Source organism: Gavialis gangeticus, unplaced genomic scaffold (genome assembly GCF_001723915.1).
Source record: "Gavialis gangeticus isolate Ggan-Ray unplaced genomic scaffold, GavGan_comp1, whole genome shotgun sequence".
Classification (NCBI taxonomy): Eukaryota; Metazoa; Chordata; order Crocodylia; family Gavialidae; genus Gavialis; species Gavialis gangeticus.
The window spans coordinates 32,554,033-32,565,520 of NW_017729028.1; the positions used below are offsets into that span (position 1 = coordinate 32,554,033).

At 48.6% G+C, this 11,488-nt stretch overlaps 1 long non-coding RNA gene across 1 annotated transcript in view; it reads left to right on the forward strand.

Moving 5' to 3' along the window:
- The window catches only part of LOC109300241, a 13,198-nt gene extending 6,766 nt beyond the window's left edge, over nt 1-6,432 (forward strand). The window contains exon 3 of the long non-coding RNA XR_002098167.1: nt 6,423-6,432. This is a non-coding gene — a long non-coding RNA (uncharacterized LOC109300241). The remainder of the gene's footprint in view (nt 1-6,422) is intronic.
- The last annotated feature ends 5,056 nt before the right edge of the window (nt 6,433-11,488 follow it).

Sequence of the window (11,488 nt, forward strand, 5' to 3'; positions counted from 1 at the left end):
GGGGACCAGCAGGCACTGGGGGAGTCCCTGTTCCCCTGAGCACTACCAGGAGTGACCAGGAATAACAGTCACAAGCTGGCAGAGGGGAGATTCAGGCTAGACATCAGGAGGCGCGTCTTCACGGTTAGGGCGGCTAGGATGTGCAACCAACTTCCAAGCAAAGTGGTGCTGGCTCCTACCCTGGGGGTTTTTAAGATGAGGTTAGATGAACACCTTGCTAGGGTCGTTTGACCCCAGTGCTCTTCCTGCCACAGCAGGGGGTCGGACTAGATGATCTACTCAGGTCCCTTCCGACCCTAGAAACTATGAAACTATGACACTAAGAACCAAGGACTAAACACCGATATTGTATTTATGGCCCATTATAATTTATCCAACTCCTGAACTCTTTCCACACAAGGAAGGTGAGATCGACCCTCTCCACTTTTGATAGGCTTTGATCTCCAAGTAATCAGCTGCTTTTCTTTGCTAACTGTGTGTGCCTTACCCAGAGAAATTTTCTCAGCCCCTTCCCTATGCCGTGCTTCATCTGCTGTGCTTTGCTTCCTGTAACAAGAGAAACTCCAAGAATGGGTGTTTTGCATTTGAAAGCTTGTCTAACTTTATCCCAACTATACAGTTGGTCCAATAAGAGTTACCTCCCTAAGCAATCCTTGTCTCTCGCATTATCTCTGGACCATCATGACTACAATAGCACTCTTGCAGTGCTGTTCCATCTTGCTGGCATCAGCGTGTCCTCATTTGGCAGGCAGGCAAGAAGCATGCCTAAAGTCGAAGAAGTGACTCTGTGGCTCTGGGTTTCCCAAGTTGCATGCCCGCTTTCTGTCTGTCAGGCCGTGGGTCTTTCATAACCTCCGCAAGCATGGGGCGGCATGGCGGTGTGGTAGAGTATGAATGATGAAGGAGAAGAGCAGAAGCCGCTTGGGCTCCAGGATCAGAGCCTCCCCCCAGATGAGTCAATCAGGAATAGTCCATGAGGAGTTATTCCAGAACAACTACCGGGGTGAACAAGCCTGGCAAGCCAGCAAAGGTTAGCCTTGACAGCAGGGTCCTGTCTCCTGGATCTCACTGGCAGAGGGTTCCCTGCTGCCGTTCTTGCCTTCATTTCATCCCAGAAGATTGCCTTGCATAAGCAATGAAGTGCTCACTCCTTCTGTCCTCCTAGGGCATATCTATCCAGCTGCCCTTCCCACCTGGGCCGTGACAACAGGTAGTCATATACCCACTCCCTTCTTCTGGGGTGCACCGGCAATTAGCACTCCTTACTGCACATCCCATTCCCAGGCCGTGGGCCTGACTCAGGCAAGGTGCACCCAGGTCTACATCTGAAAGTTGCACTGTTTTAATGATCTGGTGTAGTTAAAAGGGTTGCACTGTTTTAATGATATGGTATAGTTAAAAGGGTTGCACTGTTTTAATGATCTGGTGTAGTTAAAAGGGTACAAGCCCCTGATAGGAACGTGGATACATTGGAATAAAGCTGCTCAGAAAAGGTCTAACTTATTTCTATATGGGAGAGATGAAACGTGCCAGTGCGAGCCCCGTCTGTACTGGTACAAGCACATCCACGCTAGTACCAACCCGGAAGGCCGTCTCTCTTCACCTTCCCCCTTTGCCTCTTACAGCATTGCTCAGAAGAGCAGTGAAATGCAGCCACCTTTGGGGGGGAAAGCAGCCACTGCTTAATACAAGTTTAGGACGGGAAGAGAGGAGCATCGTCTCCAAATGGAAATCTAGAGGGATTCTGGGTGGGCCAAATAGGGAGGCCGACAAAGGAATAACTCCCTCCATGGCAGGGGTCTCCCAGTCCAGTTCTGCAGCTTGGGTCAGGCAGGACATCAGAGGGGTGGACAACACTAGTATTTCGGTGGCCTTCAGTGGGACTGAAAATCAATGGGGGTTTCCCTTTGAGTGTCATGGGGCCAGGATAGAGCCTCTAGGGCAGGACGTCAGATTTAAACTGTCCTTATGAAGCAGACGAGAGGGTTTCTGCTTCAGTACAGGTCTCAGTTTTACCCCTTGGGCAATGGGTGAAATTGAGGCAGCCTTATGGTGGGATTTTCCTTGTTCTATCTGGCCAGAGAGAGCAGTGGCACGAGAAACGAAAGGCTCTTCATGAACATAACTCCCTGGCACATGCGTCTTTCCTGCATGTGTACACACATATCCACCTACACACTGGTCCTTTTACAAGGAGGAAGCACCTTTGAGCGCCTGAAACCAGAGCTACCACTCTCGCCTTTGTGCGAGTTCATTTGCACCTACACAGACCCTCACACAGAGCTCAGAGACACTGCACCAAATAAGAAATTCCTGCTCAGAGGAGCACTGACTCCTCTGCAAAATCGGAAACACCATAACCTGAAGGAAATATGACAGCATCCTGCTTCCCAAAAAACAACTTTGGGGTAAAGAGACTATTCCAACTTTTCTCTGTGCCTAACCTGAATATACAATGAATTGTTCCAAACAGGAGATTTGACCACCTTCGACTCTCCTATGAAATATGAACTTTCATTTCTACCCAGGAGAACTTCTACAAACTTTCCGCCGATGCCTGATGAAGGGTGTTTGTGCCCGAAAGCTTGCAATTAAAGTTTGTTTTTTTTTTGCAAAAATCGAGTTGGTCTAATAGAAGATATCACCTCTAGCATCCATCCTGATTGCTTTTTACACAATTGCCGTCTTTACACAATCGGACAGTTTCAAGGCAGGTGCATGTAAACTCCCTCGAGTGCTTTCATGGCTCCCTGCTGTGGTTTGAGCAGCCGGGCTGTGAATAGCAGGCCGGTGAGAAAGCAGTCGCGGAAGCAGCCTGCGCTGCCAAAAGCATCCCTCAGCCTCCTGCCTTCCCTCTGGAAGAGCCTGGCTGCACGTGACAAAGCCACTGCTTGGAAAAGCTTTCCTTGCCCTCTGGGAACAGCCAGCACCTGACAGCTGATCAGCCACAAAGGCCGGGGGGATCATTTGCACAGCTCCCCCGGCCCCCCAGCACATTCTGCTCTGAGTTGCCGTGCAGCCGGTCTACAGGGACTGCACGGACACCCTGGGGTATCCGATAGCCCAGCAATGTCCCTCCACTTCTGCGCATAGTGCATTTCTCATTCAACCCGGTTGAGACAATAGCTCAGGGTTGGTGGCATACACGTGGGTTCACACCTCTTGGGGTTGAGACAAAATCCAGGGGTACACTGGAGCACTAGAAAAGGTGGCAATGCTTCCTGGTAGGCAGATACAGCCAGCCAAGCAGAGATCTTCCTGCACAGACCAGAAGAGCCTGATGTAGTTGCAGACACCAATGTGGGAAGTGGACAGAGGCATCTTAGCACAGACTAAAATGCCTCATGACAATGAATGGAGAGCTCGACATCTCCTGGACAACACGGCAGCCATCTCTGGAGGCCTCTCACTGCTGCCCGTGAAAGTGAATGGGAGCGTGGTTTTGCAGGGCAAAGTACAACGAATATCTAGGGGCTGAACCTCCCACCGAAAGCACAGGACATACCCCATGTCTACACAGGCCAAGCAGCTCTGTGCTAGGCGAAGGTAGCTTGGCAAAAGCCCAGGATAAGCTGGAGTTGTTTTAGCAGCAAATTCATCGAGCCCCTAGCATCGTGCAACCTAAACAGACGTGCCCAGAGGGTCAGAATTTGGCCATTTTCAGTTAAATGATCACGTATATAATATATTCCCCCCCATCACAGAGTACGAAACGCAATAATCTTCTCAGATAGAGACTCCCATTACCAAAAGCTCCTTCTTGCCTGCTTCTGAAGGGTTAAACCCTCTCTTTTAGGCTCTTCCAGGGAGATCTGAGCTGGCCCAGAGTTCAGCCGAGCTCTGTGGTCCCTACTGCCGCTAGGACAAGGCTGCTCTCAAGGCCAGGGAAGCAGAAAGCCCACAGAGACACCATTTTCTGGCTTGACTAAAAAAACAAGCAGCTGCCGAGGTCTGTGCAGAGCTGACCTGGAAGCATGTGAGTCTGAAAAGCTGCGCAGGGATTTGGCTGCACCATTTCTGGGAGCAGATGGCTCCAGGGACGTGGGTAGGACATGGGTTACGGCTCGTGCCTAGGCTGGCCATCCTCTGAGGTGGTCCCGTGCTGATGGCTATTGGGAAGCCTCCATGTAGGGCTTCAGCTGAGCATCAGCACCGGGGTGTGAGTGTTGGCTGGGGCTGCGGGGAGGTCTGGGCGGATCATGGCAGTCACCTGCTCTTAGCAATAGGAGCACTATTTCCAGGACAGGGTTGAACACATTGGTTGGGATTAAATACAGGACATCATTCTCCAGGGCTGTCAGCCTGGCAGTAACCCTGAAATGAGGTTTGCAAAAAGCCCCCACCACTATACAACTCGGTGGCCTCATCTACTCATAGAAAACCTTGTACTGATTTGTCTCAACCTAAATCATGAAAGCCCCTTATCCTCTTCCATGCAGATGTAATCAAGCCAATACAGGGGGGCCTTGCACTGGTATAACTTACTGCCACAGTCACTGATACTGTTATATGACCCTTCGCACTAGCAGAGCTGCCACCGCTCTAGGGGTTGTGCTAATTTAACCCTTTGCCTTGCGTCCAAGTTGCACATATAATCTTGGACACGTCATTGAGGGTAGGGATCGACAGACATGTTACTCTGGGGCAAAGGGGGATGGGGATGTATTAGGTATCAGATGCTCAATGGAAACTGCTTGTGTGCATGCCCTTACACTGCAGTGCATGGGAGCTAAACTACTGTAGCTTAGGTCTCAATTAAAGTGAGATTAGTTACCTTGATTTACCTTCCAGTTGTCCCTGGGTAAGATCGTACGCATGGGTAATTAGTAAGGAGCAGCTGACACACAAGAAAGCCCTGTCCTCTTTTGCGTCACGGTAAGATGTTCCTATATCCATCCCCTTGATTTCTCTGTGCCTCAGCTCTCCATCGGAAAATAGGTTTGGCTTAACTCATCTATTTACACAGGCAGACAAGGCTCTTTGGGTAAATCTGAGATCTTTTATTAGACCAACTCAAATAGTTGGAAAAACTTTTCCAGGCAGGACTGGCCTTACTCTTTGCCTGGCACATAGGGACTCTGCTCATCCTGAGCAGAAATGAGAATCAGGTGATTTCAAACAGCACGTTATTGCATTGCAAATAGAAACGCTTTACACGAACAGCCAGGCTTCCTCCCCTTCCAATTATACCGAGGGTGAAGGAGACGAAAATAAACAGCTCTGTGTGTGGCCTGGGAAGGATGTGCTTGGAAGACATGCCATTTTTCCACCTCGGGGTCAAATTTGGCGAAAGCCATCTGCTAAGGGACCGTTTAACCCAAAAGAAGATGGCTTGTAACATCCTGACCTTCTGTCACGCTTGCCTCGGGGAGCAGAGATCATGCCAGGAACTGCAGACAGGGGGAAAAAAAATCTGTGGATCGTGTTCTCCAACAGAATTTCTGTACCAAATTACATGACATCAACAGGGACACAAAAATATCGTGGGGACCTCAGGTGGTAGCAGGGGCTGGTTCCTTAGGCACAACGACTGCAAACATCTCTCGCAGCTGAGACATGGCAGGGACGTTGCGTGGGGCAAGGATAGGCTGTACTATTATCCATTGGTACTAGGAGACCTGTCTTGGTGTGGTAAGTTGAAGGGTCTGCTACTGCTAAACTGAGGTCCGGCTGAACCTTCTTCCAAGTGCCCAGGGTTTATATCTAGCTTTCAGCCCAAGGCAGAGAAAGAAGTCTCGACAAACTATCTTGGCATCAAATATGCTTAAAATGTGCCAAAGGGGGTGTGCTTAAATACCACCCCTCCCAACAATAGATGGGTAGGGGAACCTGAAATTATTGTGTTCAGCTTCACTCTGGGTTTTGGATCCTGGCACTGGGGGGGGGGAGCAAACAGGATCTCCAAAGGGCTAAAAATGCCCAAACCAAACAGCATCCCTGGAGCTGAGGCAGGAGCGGCCAACGGGACGGTGGACCAGTGGCGACCTTAGAGGAGGGCAAACCGGGTGACTGCCACTCTTTAGGGGGCCCCAAAATGTTGCAACAAATGTCCAACTTGCTTATAGGTCATCAAAATTAAGGGGCCTCAAATGACACTCTTGCCCAGGGCCCCATCAACCCTAAGGCCACCACTGGGTGGACCTGAAGGTACCCTTCTTTGATGGGAGGGTAGCTGAGCCCACGGCGGGAAGATTTGTGGAAGAATCAATAGACCTCAGCTGGGAAAGGACAGAGGGAGAGAAGAGCACCGCTGAGGAAATACAAACCCTTTGTGAGCTTAGGAGCTTCCTTGTTCCTTGCAAAGAGTTGGGTTGGGAAGTGAATTGCTTGCACAAATCCACGTGCAGCCAAGAGCTGCAGGGAAAGAGCATTTATGCAGGGCCTATCCAGACTGATCTGTCCCTTGTCCCTGCAGCTTCCAGCCTTCAGAGGCCTCGAAATCCTCATTTGGAGGTTGCACCCCTTCCTTCCAGTTATGCTTCCTATGCGCTGATAGGCCTCTCTTGCAATCCAGTGGCCGGCTTACTAAGAGATAACAACTTACTCCTCATGCCAGGGAATGACATTACTCCTCCAACTCAAGTGGTAGAGGTCTAGAGGCCTAGATCAAGCACAGCTGACACAGCCCTGGGGAGGAAATCATCACTCAAATCCATTCCCCCTATTAGTCACCAGGATTTGTGCAAAGCACACTGCCACGCCATGCACAGTAGGCAATGGCGCTGACTATAAGGAGACTGAATGTGCTGCCAGCATCCCAGCACTGGGCTCAATCCTTTTAGCTGGTGGACTGATGATGAAGCCAAGAGCCTCCAGTGGTAAATGTGTGTGCAGACACAGCTTGAGCTAAAGAACGAGGCCCCATAGCTTGAGCGTCGTGACACAGACCACCCCGAACCTGCCCGGAGGGGCCCAGGAACACATGCTCCACATTGGCTTACACAGAGCCTTTGGTTCACCAGGGGATTTAGGTACCTCAGTGCCTCTGTAGTCTCCCAAATCTGGTGGCATTCACAAAACCCCTGCTCCACGGCTGTATAGCATGTGAACTCCCACAATTTCTCCTAATAAAATCCCCTCCGCGCCTGTGTTTCTGCTTCTGGCCATGCACACAACCACCTGAGCACGGACAGCGTCACGCAGCAAGAGGTCTAGTGTAAGATTAAGCACCAACAGGACTTACAGACACAGGCTCCTTCACCTTTCACTCCTCTGGGGCCAATCCAGCAGGCACGCTCTGACCCGACGCTACGGGTGGGAGGACGCTGGGTGCTCCCCCCCACCCGCTTTTACTCAATAGACCAGCACTGTCCTGGGATATGGAAAGCTTAGGCTCAAACCCCTCTTCTGCAGAGACCTGAACCTGCACCTCCCGCTTAAACTGTTTCTCCCACCCCTCGGCTGTCTCGTCCATTTGGCTTTCTAGTTCTTTGCAGCAGAGACTACCTCTCTCTGTGCGTCTGTACAGTCTCAGGTTATTGCAGTGATGATAAGACTATCAAAGAATAACAGAAGTCAGTAGTTCCTGCAGTAATATGGCTTTGCATGAGTAGCTCCAATGAATAATCCCCAAAATGGTGCATACTATGAGCTGATCTGATACTTCCCGCCCCCCACCTTTTAGCTCTGTAAAGGACTGTTGGGCCCGTCAACACCCCTATTTTTTTAAGGTTGATAGAATTTAAAAGATTTATTACCTGATATGCATATTTAATGAGGCTGAAAGAGTTCATAAATGTAACATGAGCTTTGCCGGTATTTAAGGTTACCAATTAATTAATTATTCGTTGAAGATGTCAAACATTTGTAGATTTAAAAAGTTTATAACCTTCAATAAATTTTGCCGGGGCTTAATAAATTCCTTCAGATTTATACATCTTCTTAAACGTGCTCCATCTCAAACAAATTCAATAATGTATGTGGGTTTCAAAAAGAGAGAGAGAGAAAGAGAGAGGGAATTTATTAAGTCTTGATTTAATGGGAAATAGATGTATTAAATCACTTCAGCATTTTATTACGGTACTTGATTGATTTTTCAACAGTTTCTTCCAAAAGAGAAAGCTTGATCCGATGAGGAAATGGGACCTGAAGTGCTGGCTATAGGGACGCTGTTGACACAGTTTGTGTCATTGCCGTAACTGTGGTGTTGGCTTTCATTCCTTCATGCCTCACCGCCACGATTTCCTTCCTCTGGACCTTGTCCCATTGTCCTCACCCTGTCTTCACAGGGACATGGATGGGTGTGGAGGTGGCAGAAGGAGGCGCTCTGCTCTAGCTCTGCTTTGGTAATCTCTCTCCAGTTTCATAGCTAGGAATATAGGTTGACAGAGAAGCCTTCACACAAGACTGCCACTCGGGCCCCTGAAGACTTTTGACAAACTCAGACAACTTCAAAGGAAACAAGGATTAAGTCATTTTTGGAGCTGGGTGGGAATTTCAGGGGAGGTGGAGGCCGGCAAGGGAGGCAATCATAATGGGAAACAGGGCTATGACCTATTCAAGGTACAACTGCCATCCGGCACTGAGGTTTTCGTGACACCTTTTATTGGACCAACTGTATAATTGGGAGAGATGCTAGAGACCTAATGAAGGGCACTTTGTACCCGAAAGTTCACCCAACGTTTCTCCCAAGTATGCAGTTGGTCCAATAAAAGGTGACACCAAGAAAAAAGACCTGGCCTCTCATACATGTCCCAGACCATCATGGCCATAACAACACCTCAACTCTACTGCATTGGGTGCTGAGGAGTTCACAGGAACCCAGATTCATGTTGCGCTGGCCTGAAATAAAGCTCTGCAATTGGGTTCAGTGAACCAAGCGACGCTGGCTCAGGGACGTCACCATCTGAAACGCTGCAATGAAACATTTTGACATTTCTGAAGTTTTCCAAATTTTCTGTCCCTCCAAAGAAGTCAGCATCTCCCTCTTTCATCCCCACTCGAGATGAAGAAAACACCTGAGCAATCGGGAAGTCTTGCAGGACAAATGTTCCCACCTCCCCTCGGTCCTAGTCGTTTTATTCATCGGGGGGACGGTGTTTTCACAGCTCTCACCACTGGGTAACATCAGTACTTCTGATGTTAATTATAATCATAACTATAATTTGATTCATTATTTGTGTTATGTCAGTATCCGGATTCCTCCCCACCAAGTTCATGGTCTCACGGAACAAAGTACTGTCAACTCAGATAAGAAGAACTGATCCCTCCATCTTCCACGTGCTAGGAACCAACTGATAAGTAGAACACAGTGGAAAAACTGGGTGCTATTAATCCCCATTTTACAGATGAAGGAACTGAGGCCTGAAGAAATGAGTGACGTGTCCAAGGTCAAAGAATTCATTTCTCTTCAGTCCCCGTTCCATGCCCGTGTCACTAAAGCTGTTACTCCTCATCCAAAAGCCAGAAGTCTCCCCTCCAGCCCCAAAAGGAATATTTTTCCATTTGGAGATGGAGTTTCACTGGAATGAAAGTGCTTCATGGGCATATGGCAGCTATGACAACTTTTCAAAACTTTTAAGTATTTTGGACTCAAAATGGAAAATTCCCTTTTTGACTAACTCGTCCCATGTAGACTACTATTGCATAAGAGATTCATAGAGTCATAGACTGTGAGAGACCTTGGAAGATCATCAGGTCCAGGCCCCTGCACCAAGCAGGAAAGGTAACTGGGGGGTCCGGTGATCCCAGCGAGATGACCGTCCAGTCTCCTCTTGAAGATTTCCAGGGTAGGCGATTGCCCCACCTCTGGAGGGAGCTTCTTCCACAGTCTGGGCATCCTGAGGTCCATGTTATTATCCTAACATATTTTTCATTTATGGGACGCTATCTTGATATTAATGAAAAAAATATGCCTCAAAATGAAAAATTCTGCACAGCATCATTATCCACGTTATCACCAGACACCTGCAATTTTTTTTTTTAAATGCCAACCTTTCCCCCCAATTAGGGATGAAAATAAATTTCAAAACATTGGAGCTTCTTGCAAGATGGAAATACCATTTTTCTGCCCAGCCAAAGTACTTGCATATGCAGGTTGCTATCTGGGACTTGGTGTGTGTGCATAGGATGGCAGTGGGGTAAAGGAAGGAACGTGGCATATTCGCTAGGTGAAATCAGTGATCCCGCTGTGGAAAAAAAGACTGGGCTTTTCCTTAGCTTCCATGAAGATGTTGGAAGAATGCAAAAGAAAAGAAAAAGTGTAAAAAATAACCCTAGAGTTAAATAAAGAGTCTTTGCATTGGCTTGCTAGGTGAGCTATTGATTCACTAGCACATCTTGCAGCCTTCTCCATCAAGATCCCTCATCCTACTCCAAAAAAGGTCTCGGTTTTATACATTTTACACTCAAGAGCTCTCCCTAAATCCACCAATGCTGCTCTGCGAATTGGTGGAAAGGCCGCACCAATGTGCACGTCCGCTGTTCTGACACACCTGGGACTGGGAAGGAAATAAAGTCCCTCGCCCCACCTGCGGCCAAGGGGTCAGCATTGTCTTTTATCGGCTGATGCGGCCTCCCAGAGCAACCCAAATGTTGAGGAAAACAGTAGAGCAGAAAGTCCCAGCAGAAAACAATGGTGCAAAAAGGGTCAGGAGCTCCAAAGCCGACTCTTTTTCGGCTGCCATTGGAAATAATCCTCAAATGATGGGAGAAGGTGGGATTTGCAGGCAACAGTGATATTTAGCCCTGGCCCTACATGCAGGACAAAGGACTCTGACCAGCTAGCCGAGCACCCCACTAGGCAGGCAGGTCCTATTTGCACATCAGCTGAGGCAGAGAAGTTTATTCACTCAGCCAAAGCCACCAAGGGAACCACTGGCAGAACTGGGACAAGGACTTAGGAGCCAGGGCTCTTGGCCTGCTGATCTGAGACCCTGAAACACATCTCATCCTTACACAGAAGGCCAGCGGGTCTCTAGAAACAATGGAAGGGTGTTGACATGGTTGGGACCCACGTTTGCTCTTAAAAAAGGAAAATATTGGCTTAAACAATATAGAGGAAGCCATGTATGGGTGGAGGAAAAAGTTGCAGCCATGGTAATAGATGGATGTGGCTTCTTCATATCAAGGAGGATTTGTCCATACCAACACAGTCGGGTGAAAAACACCCAAATCATTCCCTAGAACATAAGGCGTCCAGGTAAGACAAGTACTGAACCCACGTTCGAGTGAACACAGCCCCAGTAGGTGGGTAGTGGCCTGCATTAGAAAGTCATCTACATGCTCTCTGCGAGGAAGGGAGGAAGAGAGCAATAAAGGAGACACACGCTTCTTGCCGAATGCAGAGTGCAAGTGCAAATTCAACAAGCACCTACAGCAAGGGAGTGTGCATGTGCAATAAGTCAGATTTGTGCTGGCATAGGGGTGGCCTTGGCCCAGATCCTGAGGACCTGAGAAGGCCAGAAGTCATAGACTCATAGGCATCTTGTCCAACCCCCTGCCTGAGGCAGGATCAGCCCTGTCCAAACCACCCTAGACAAACACACAA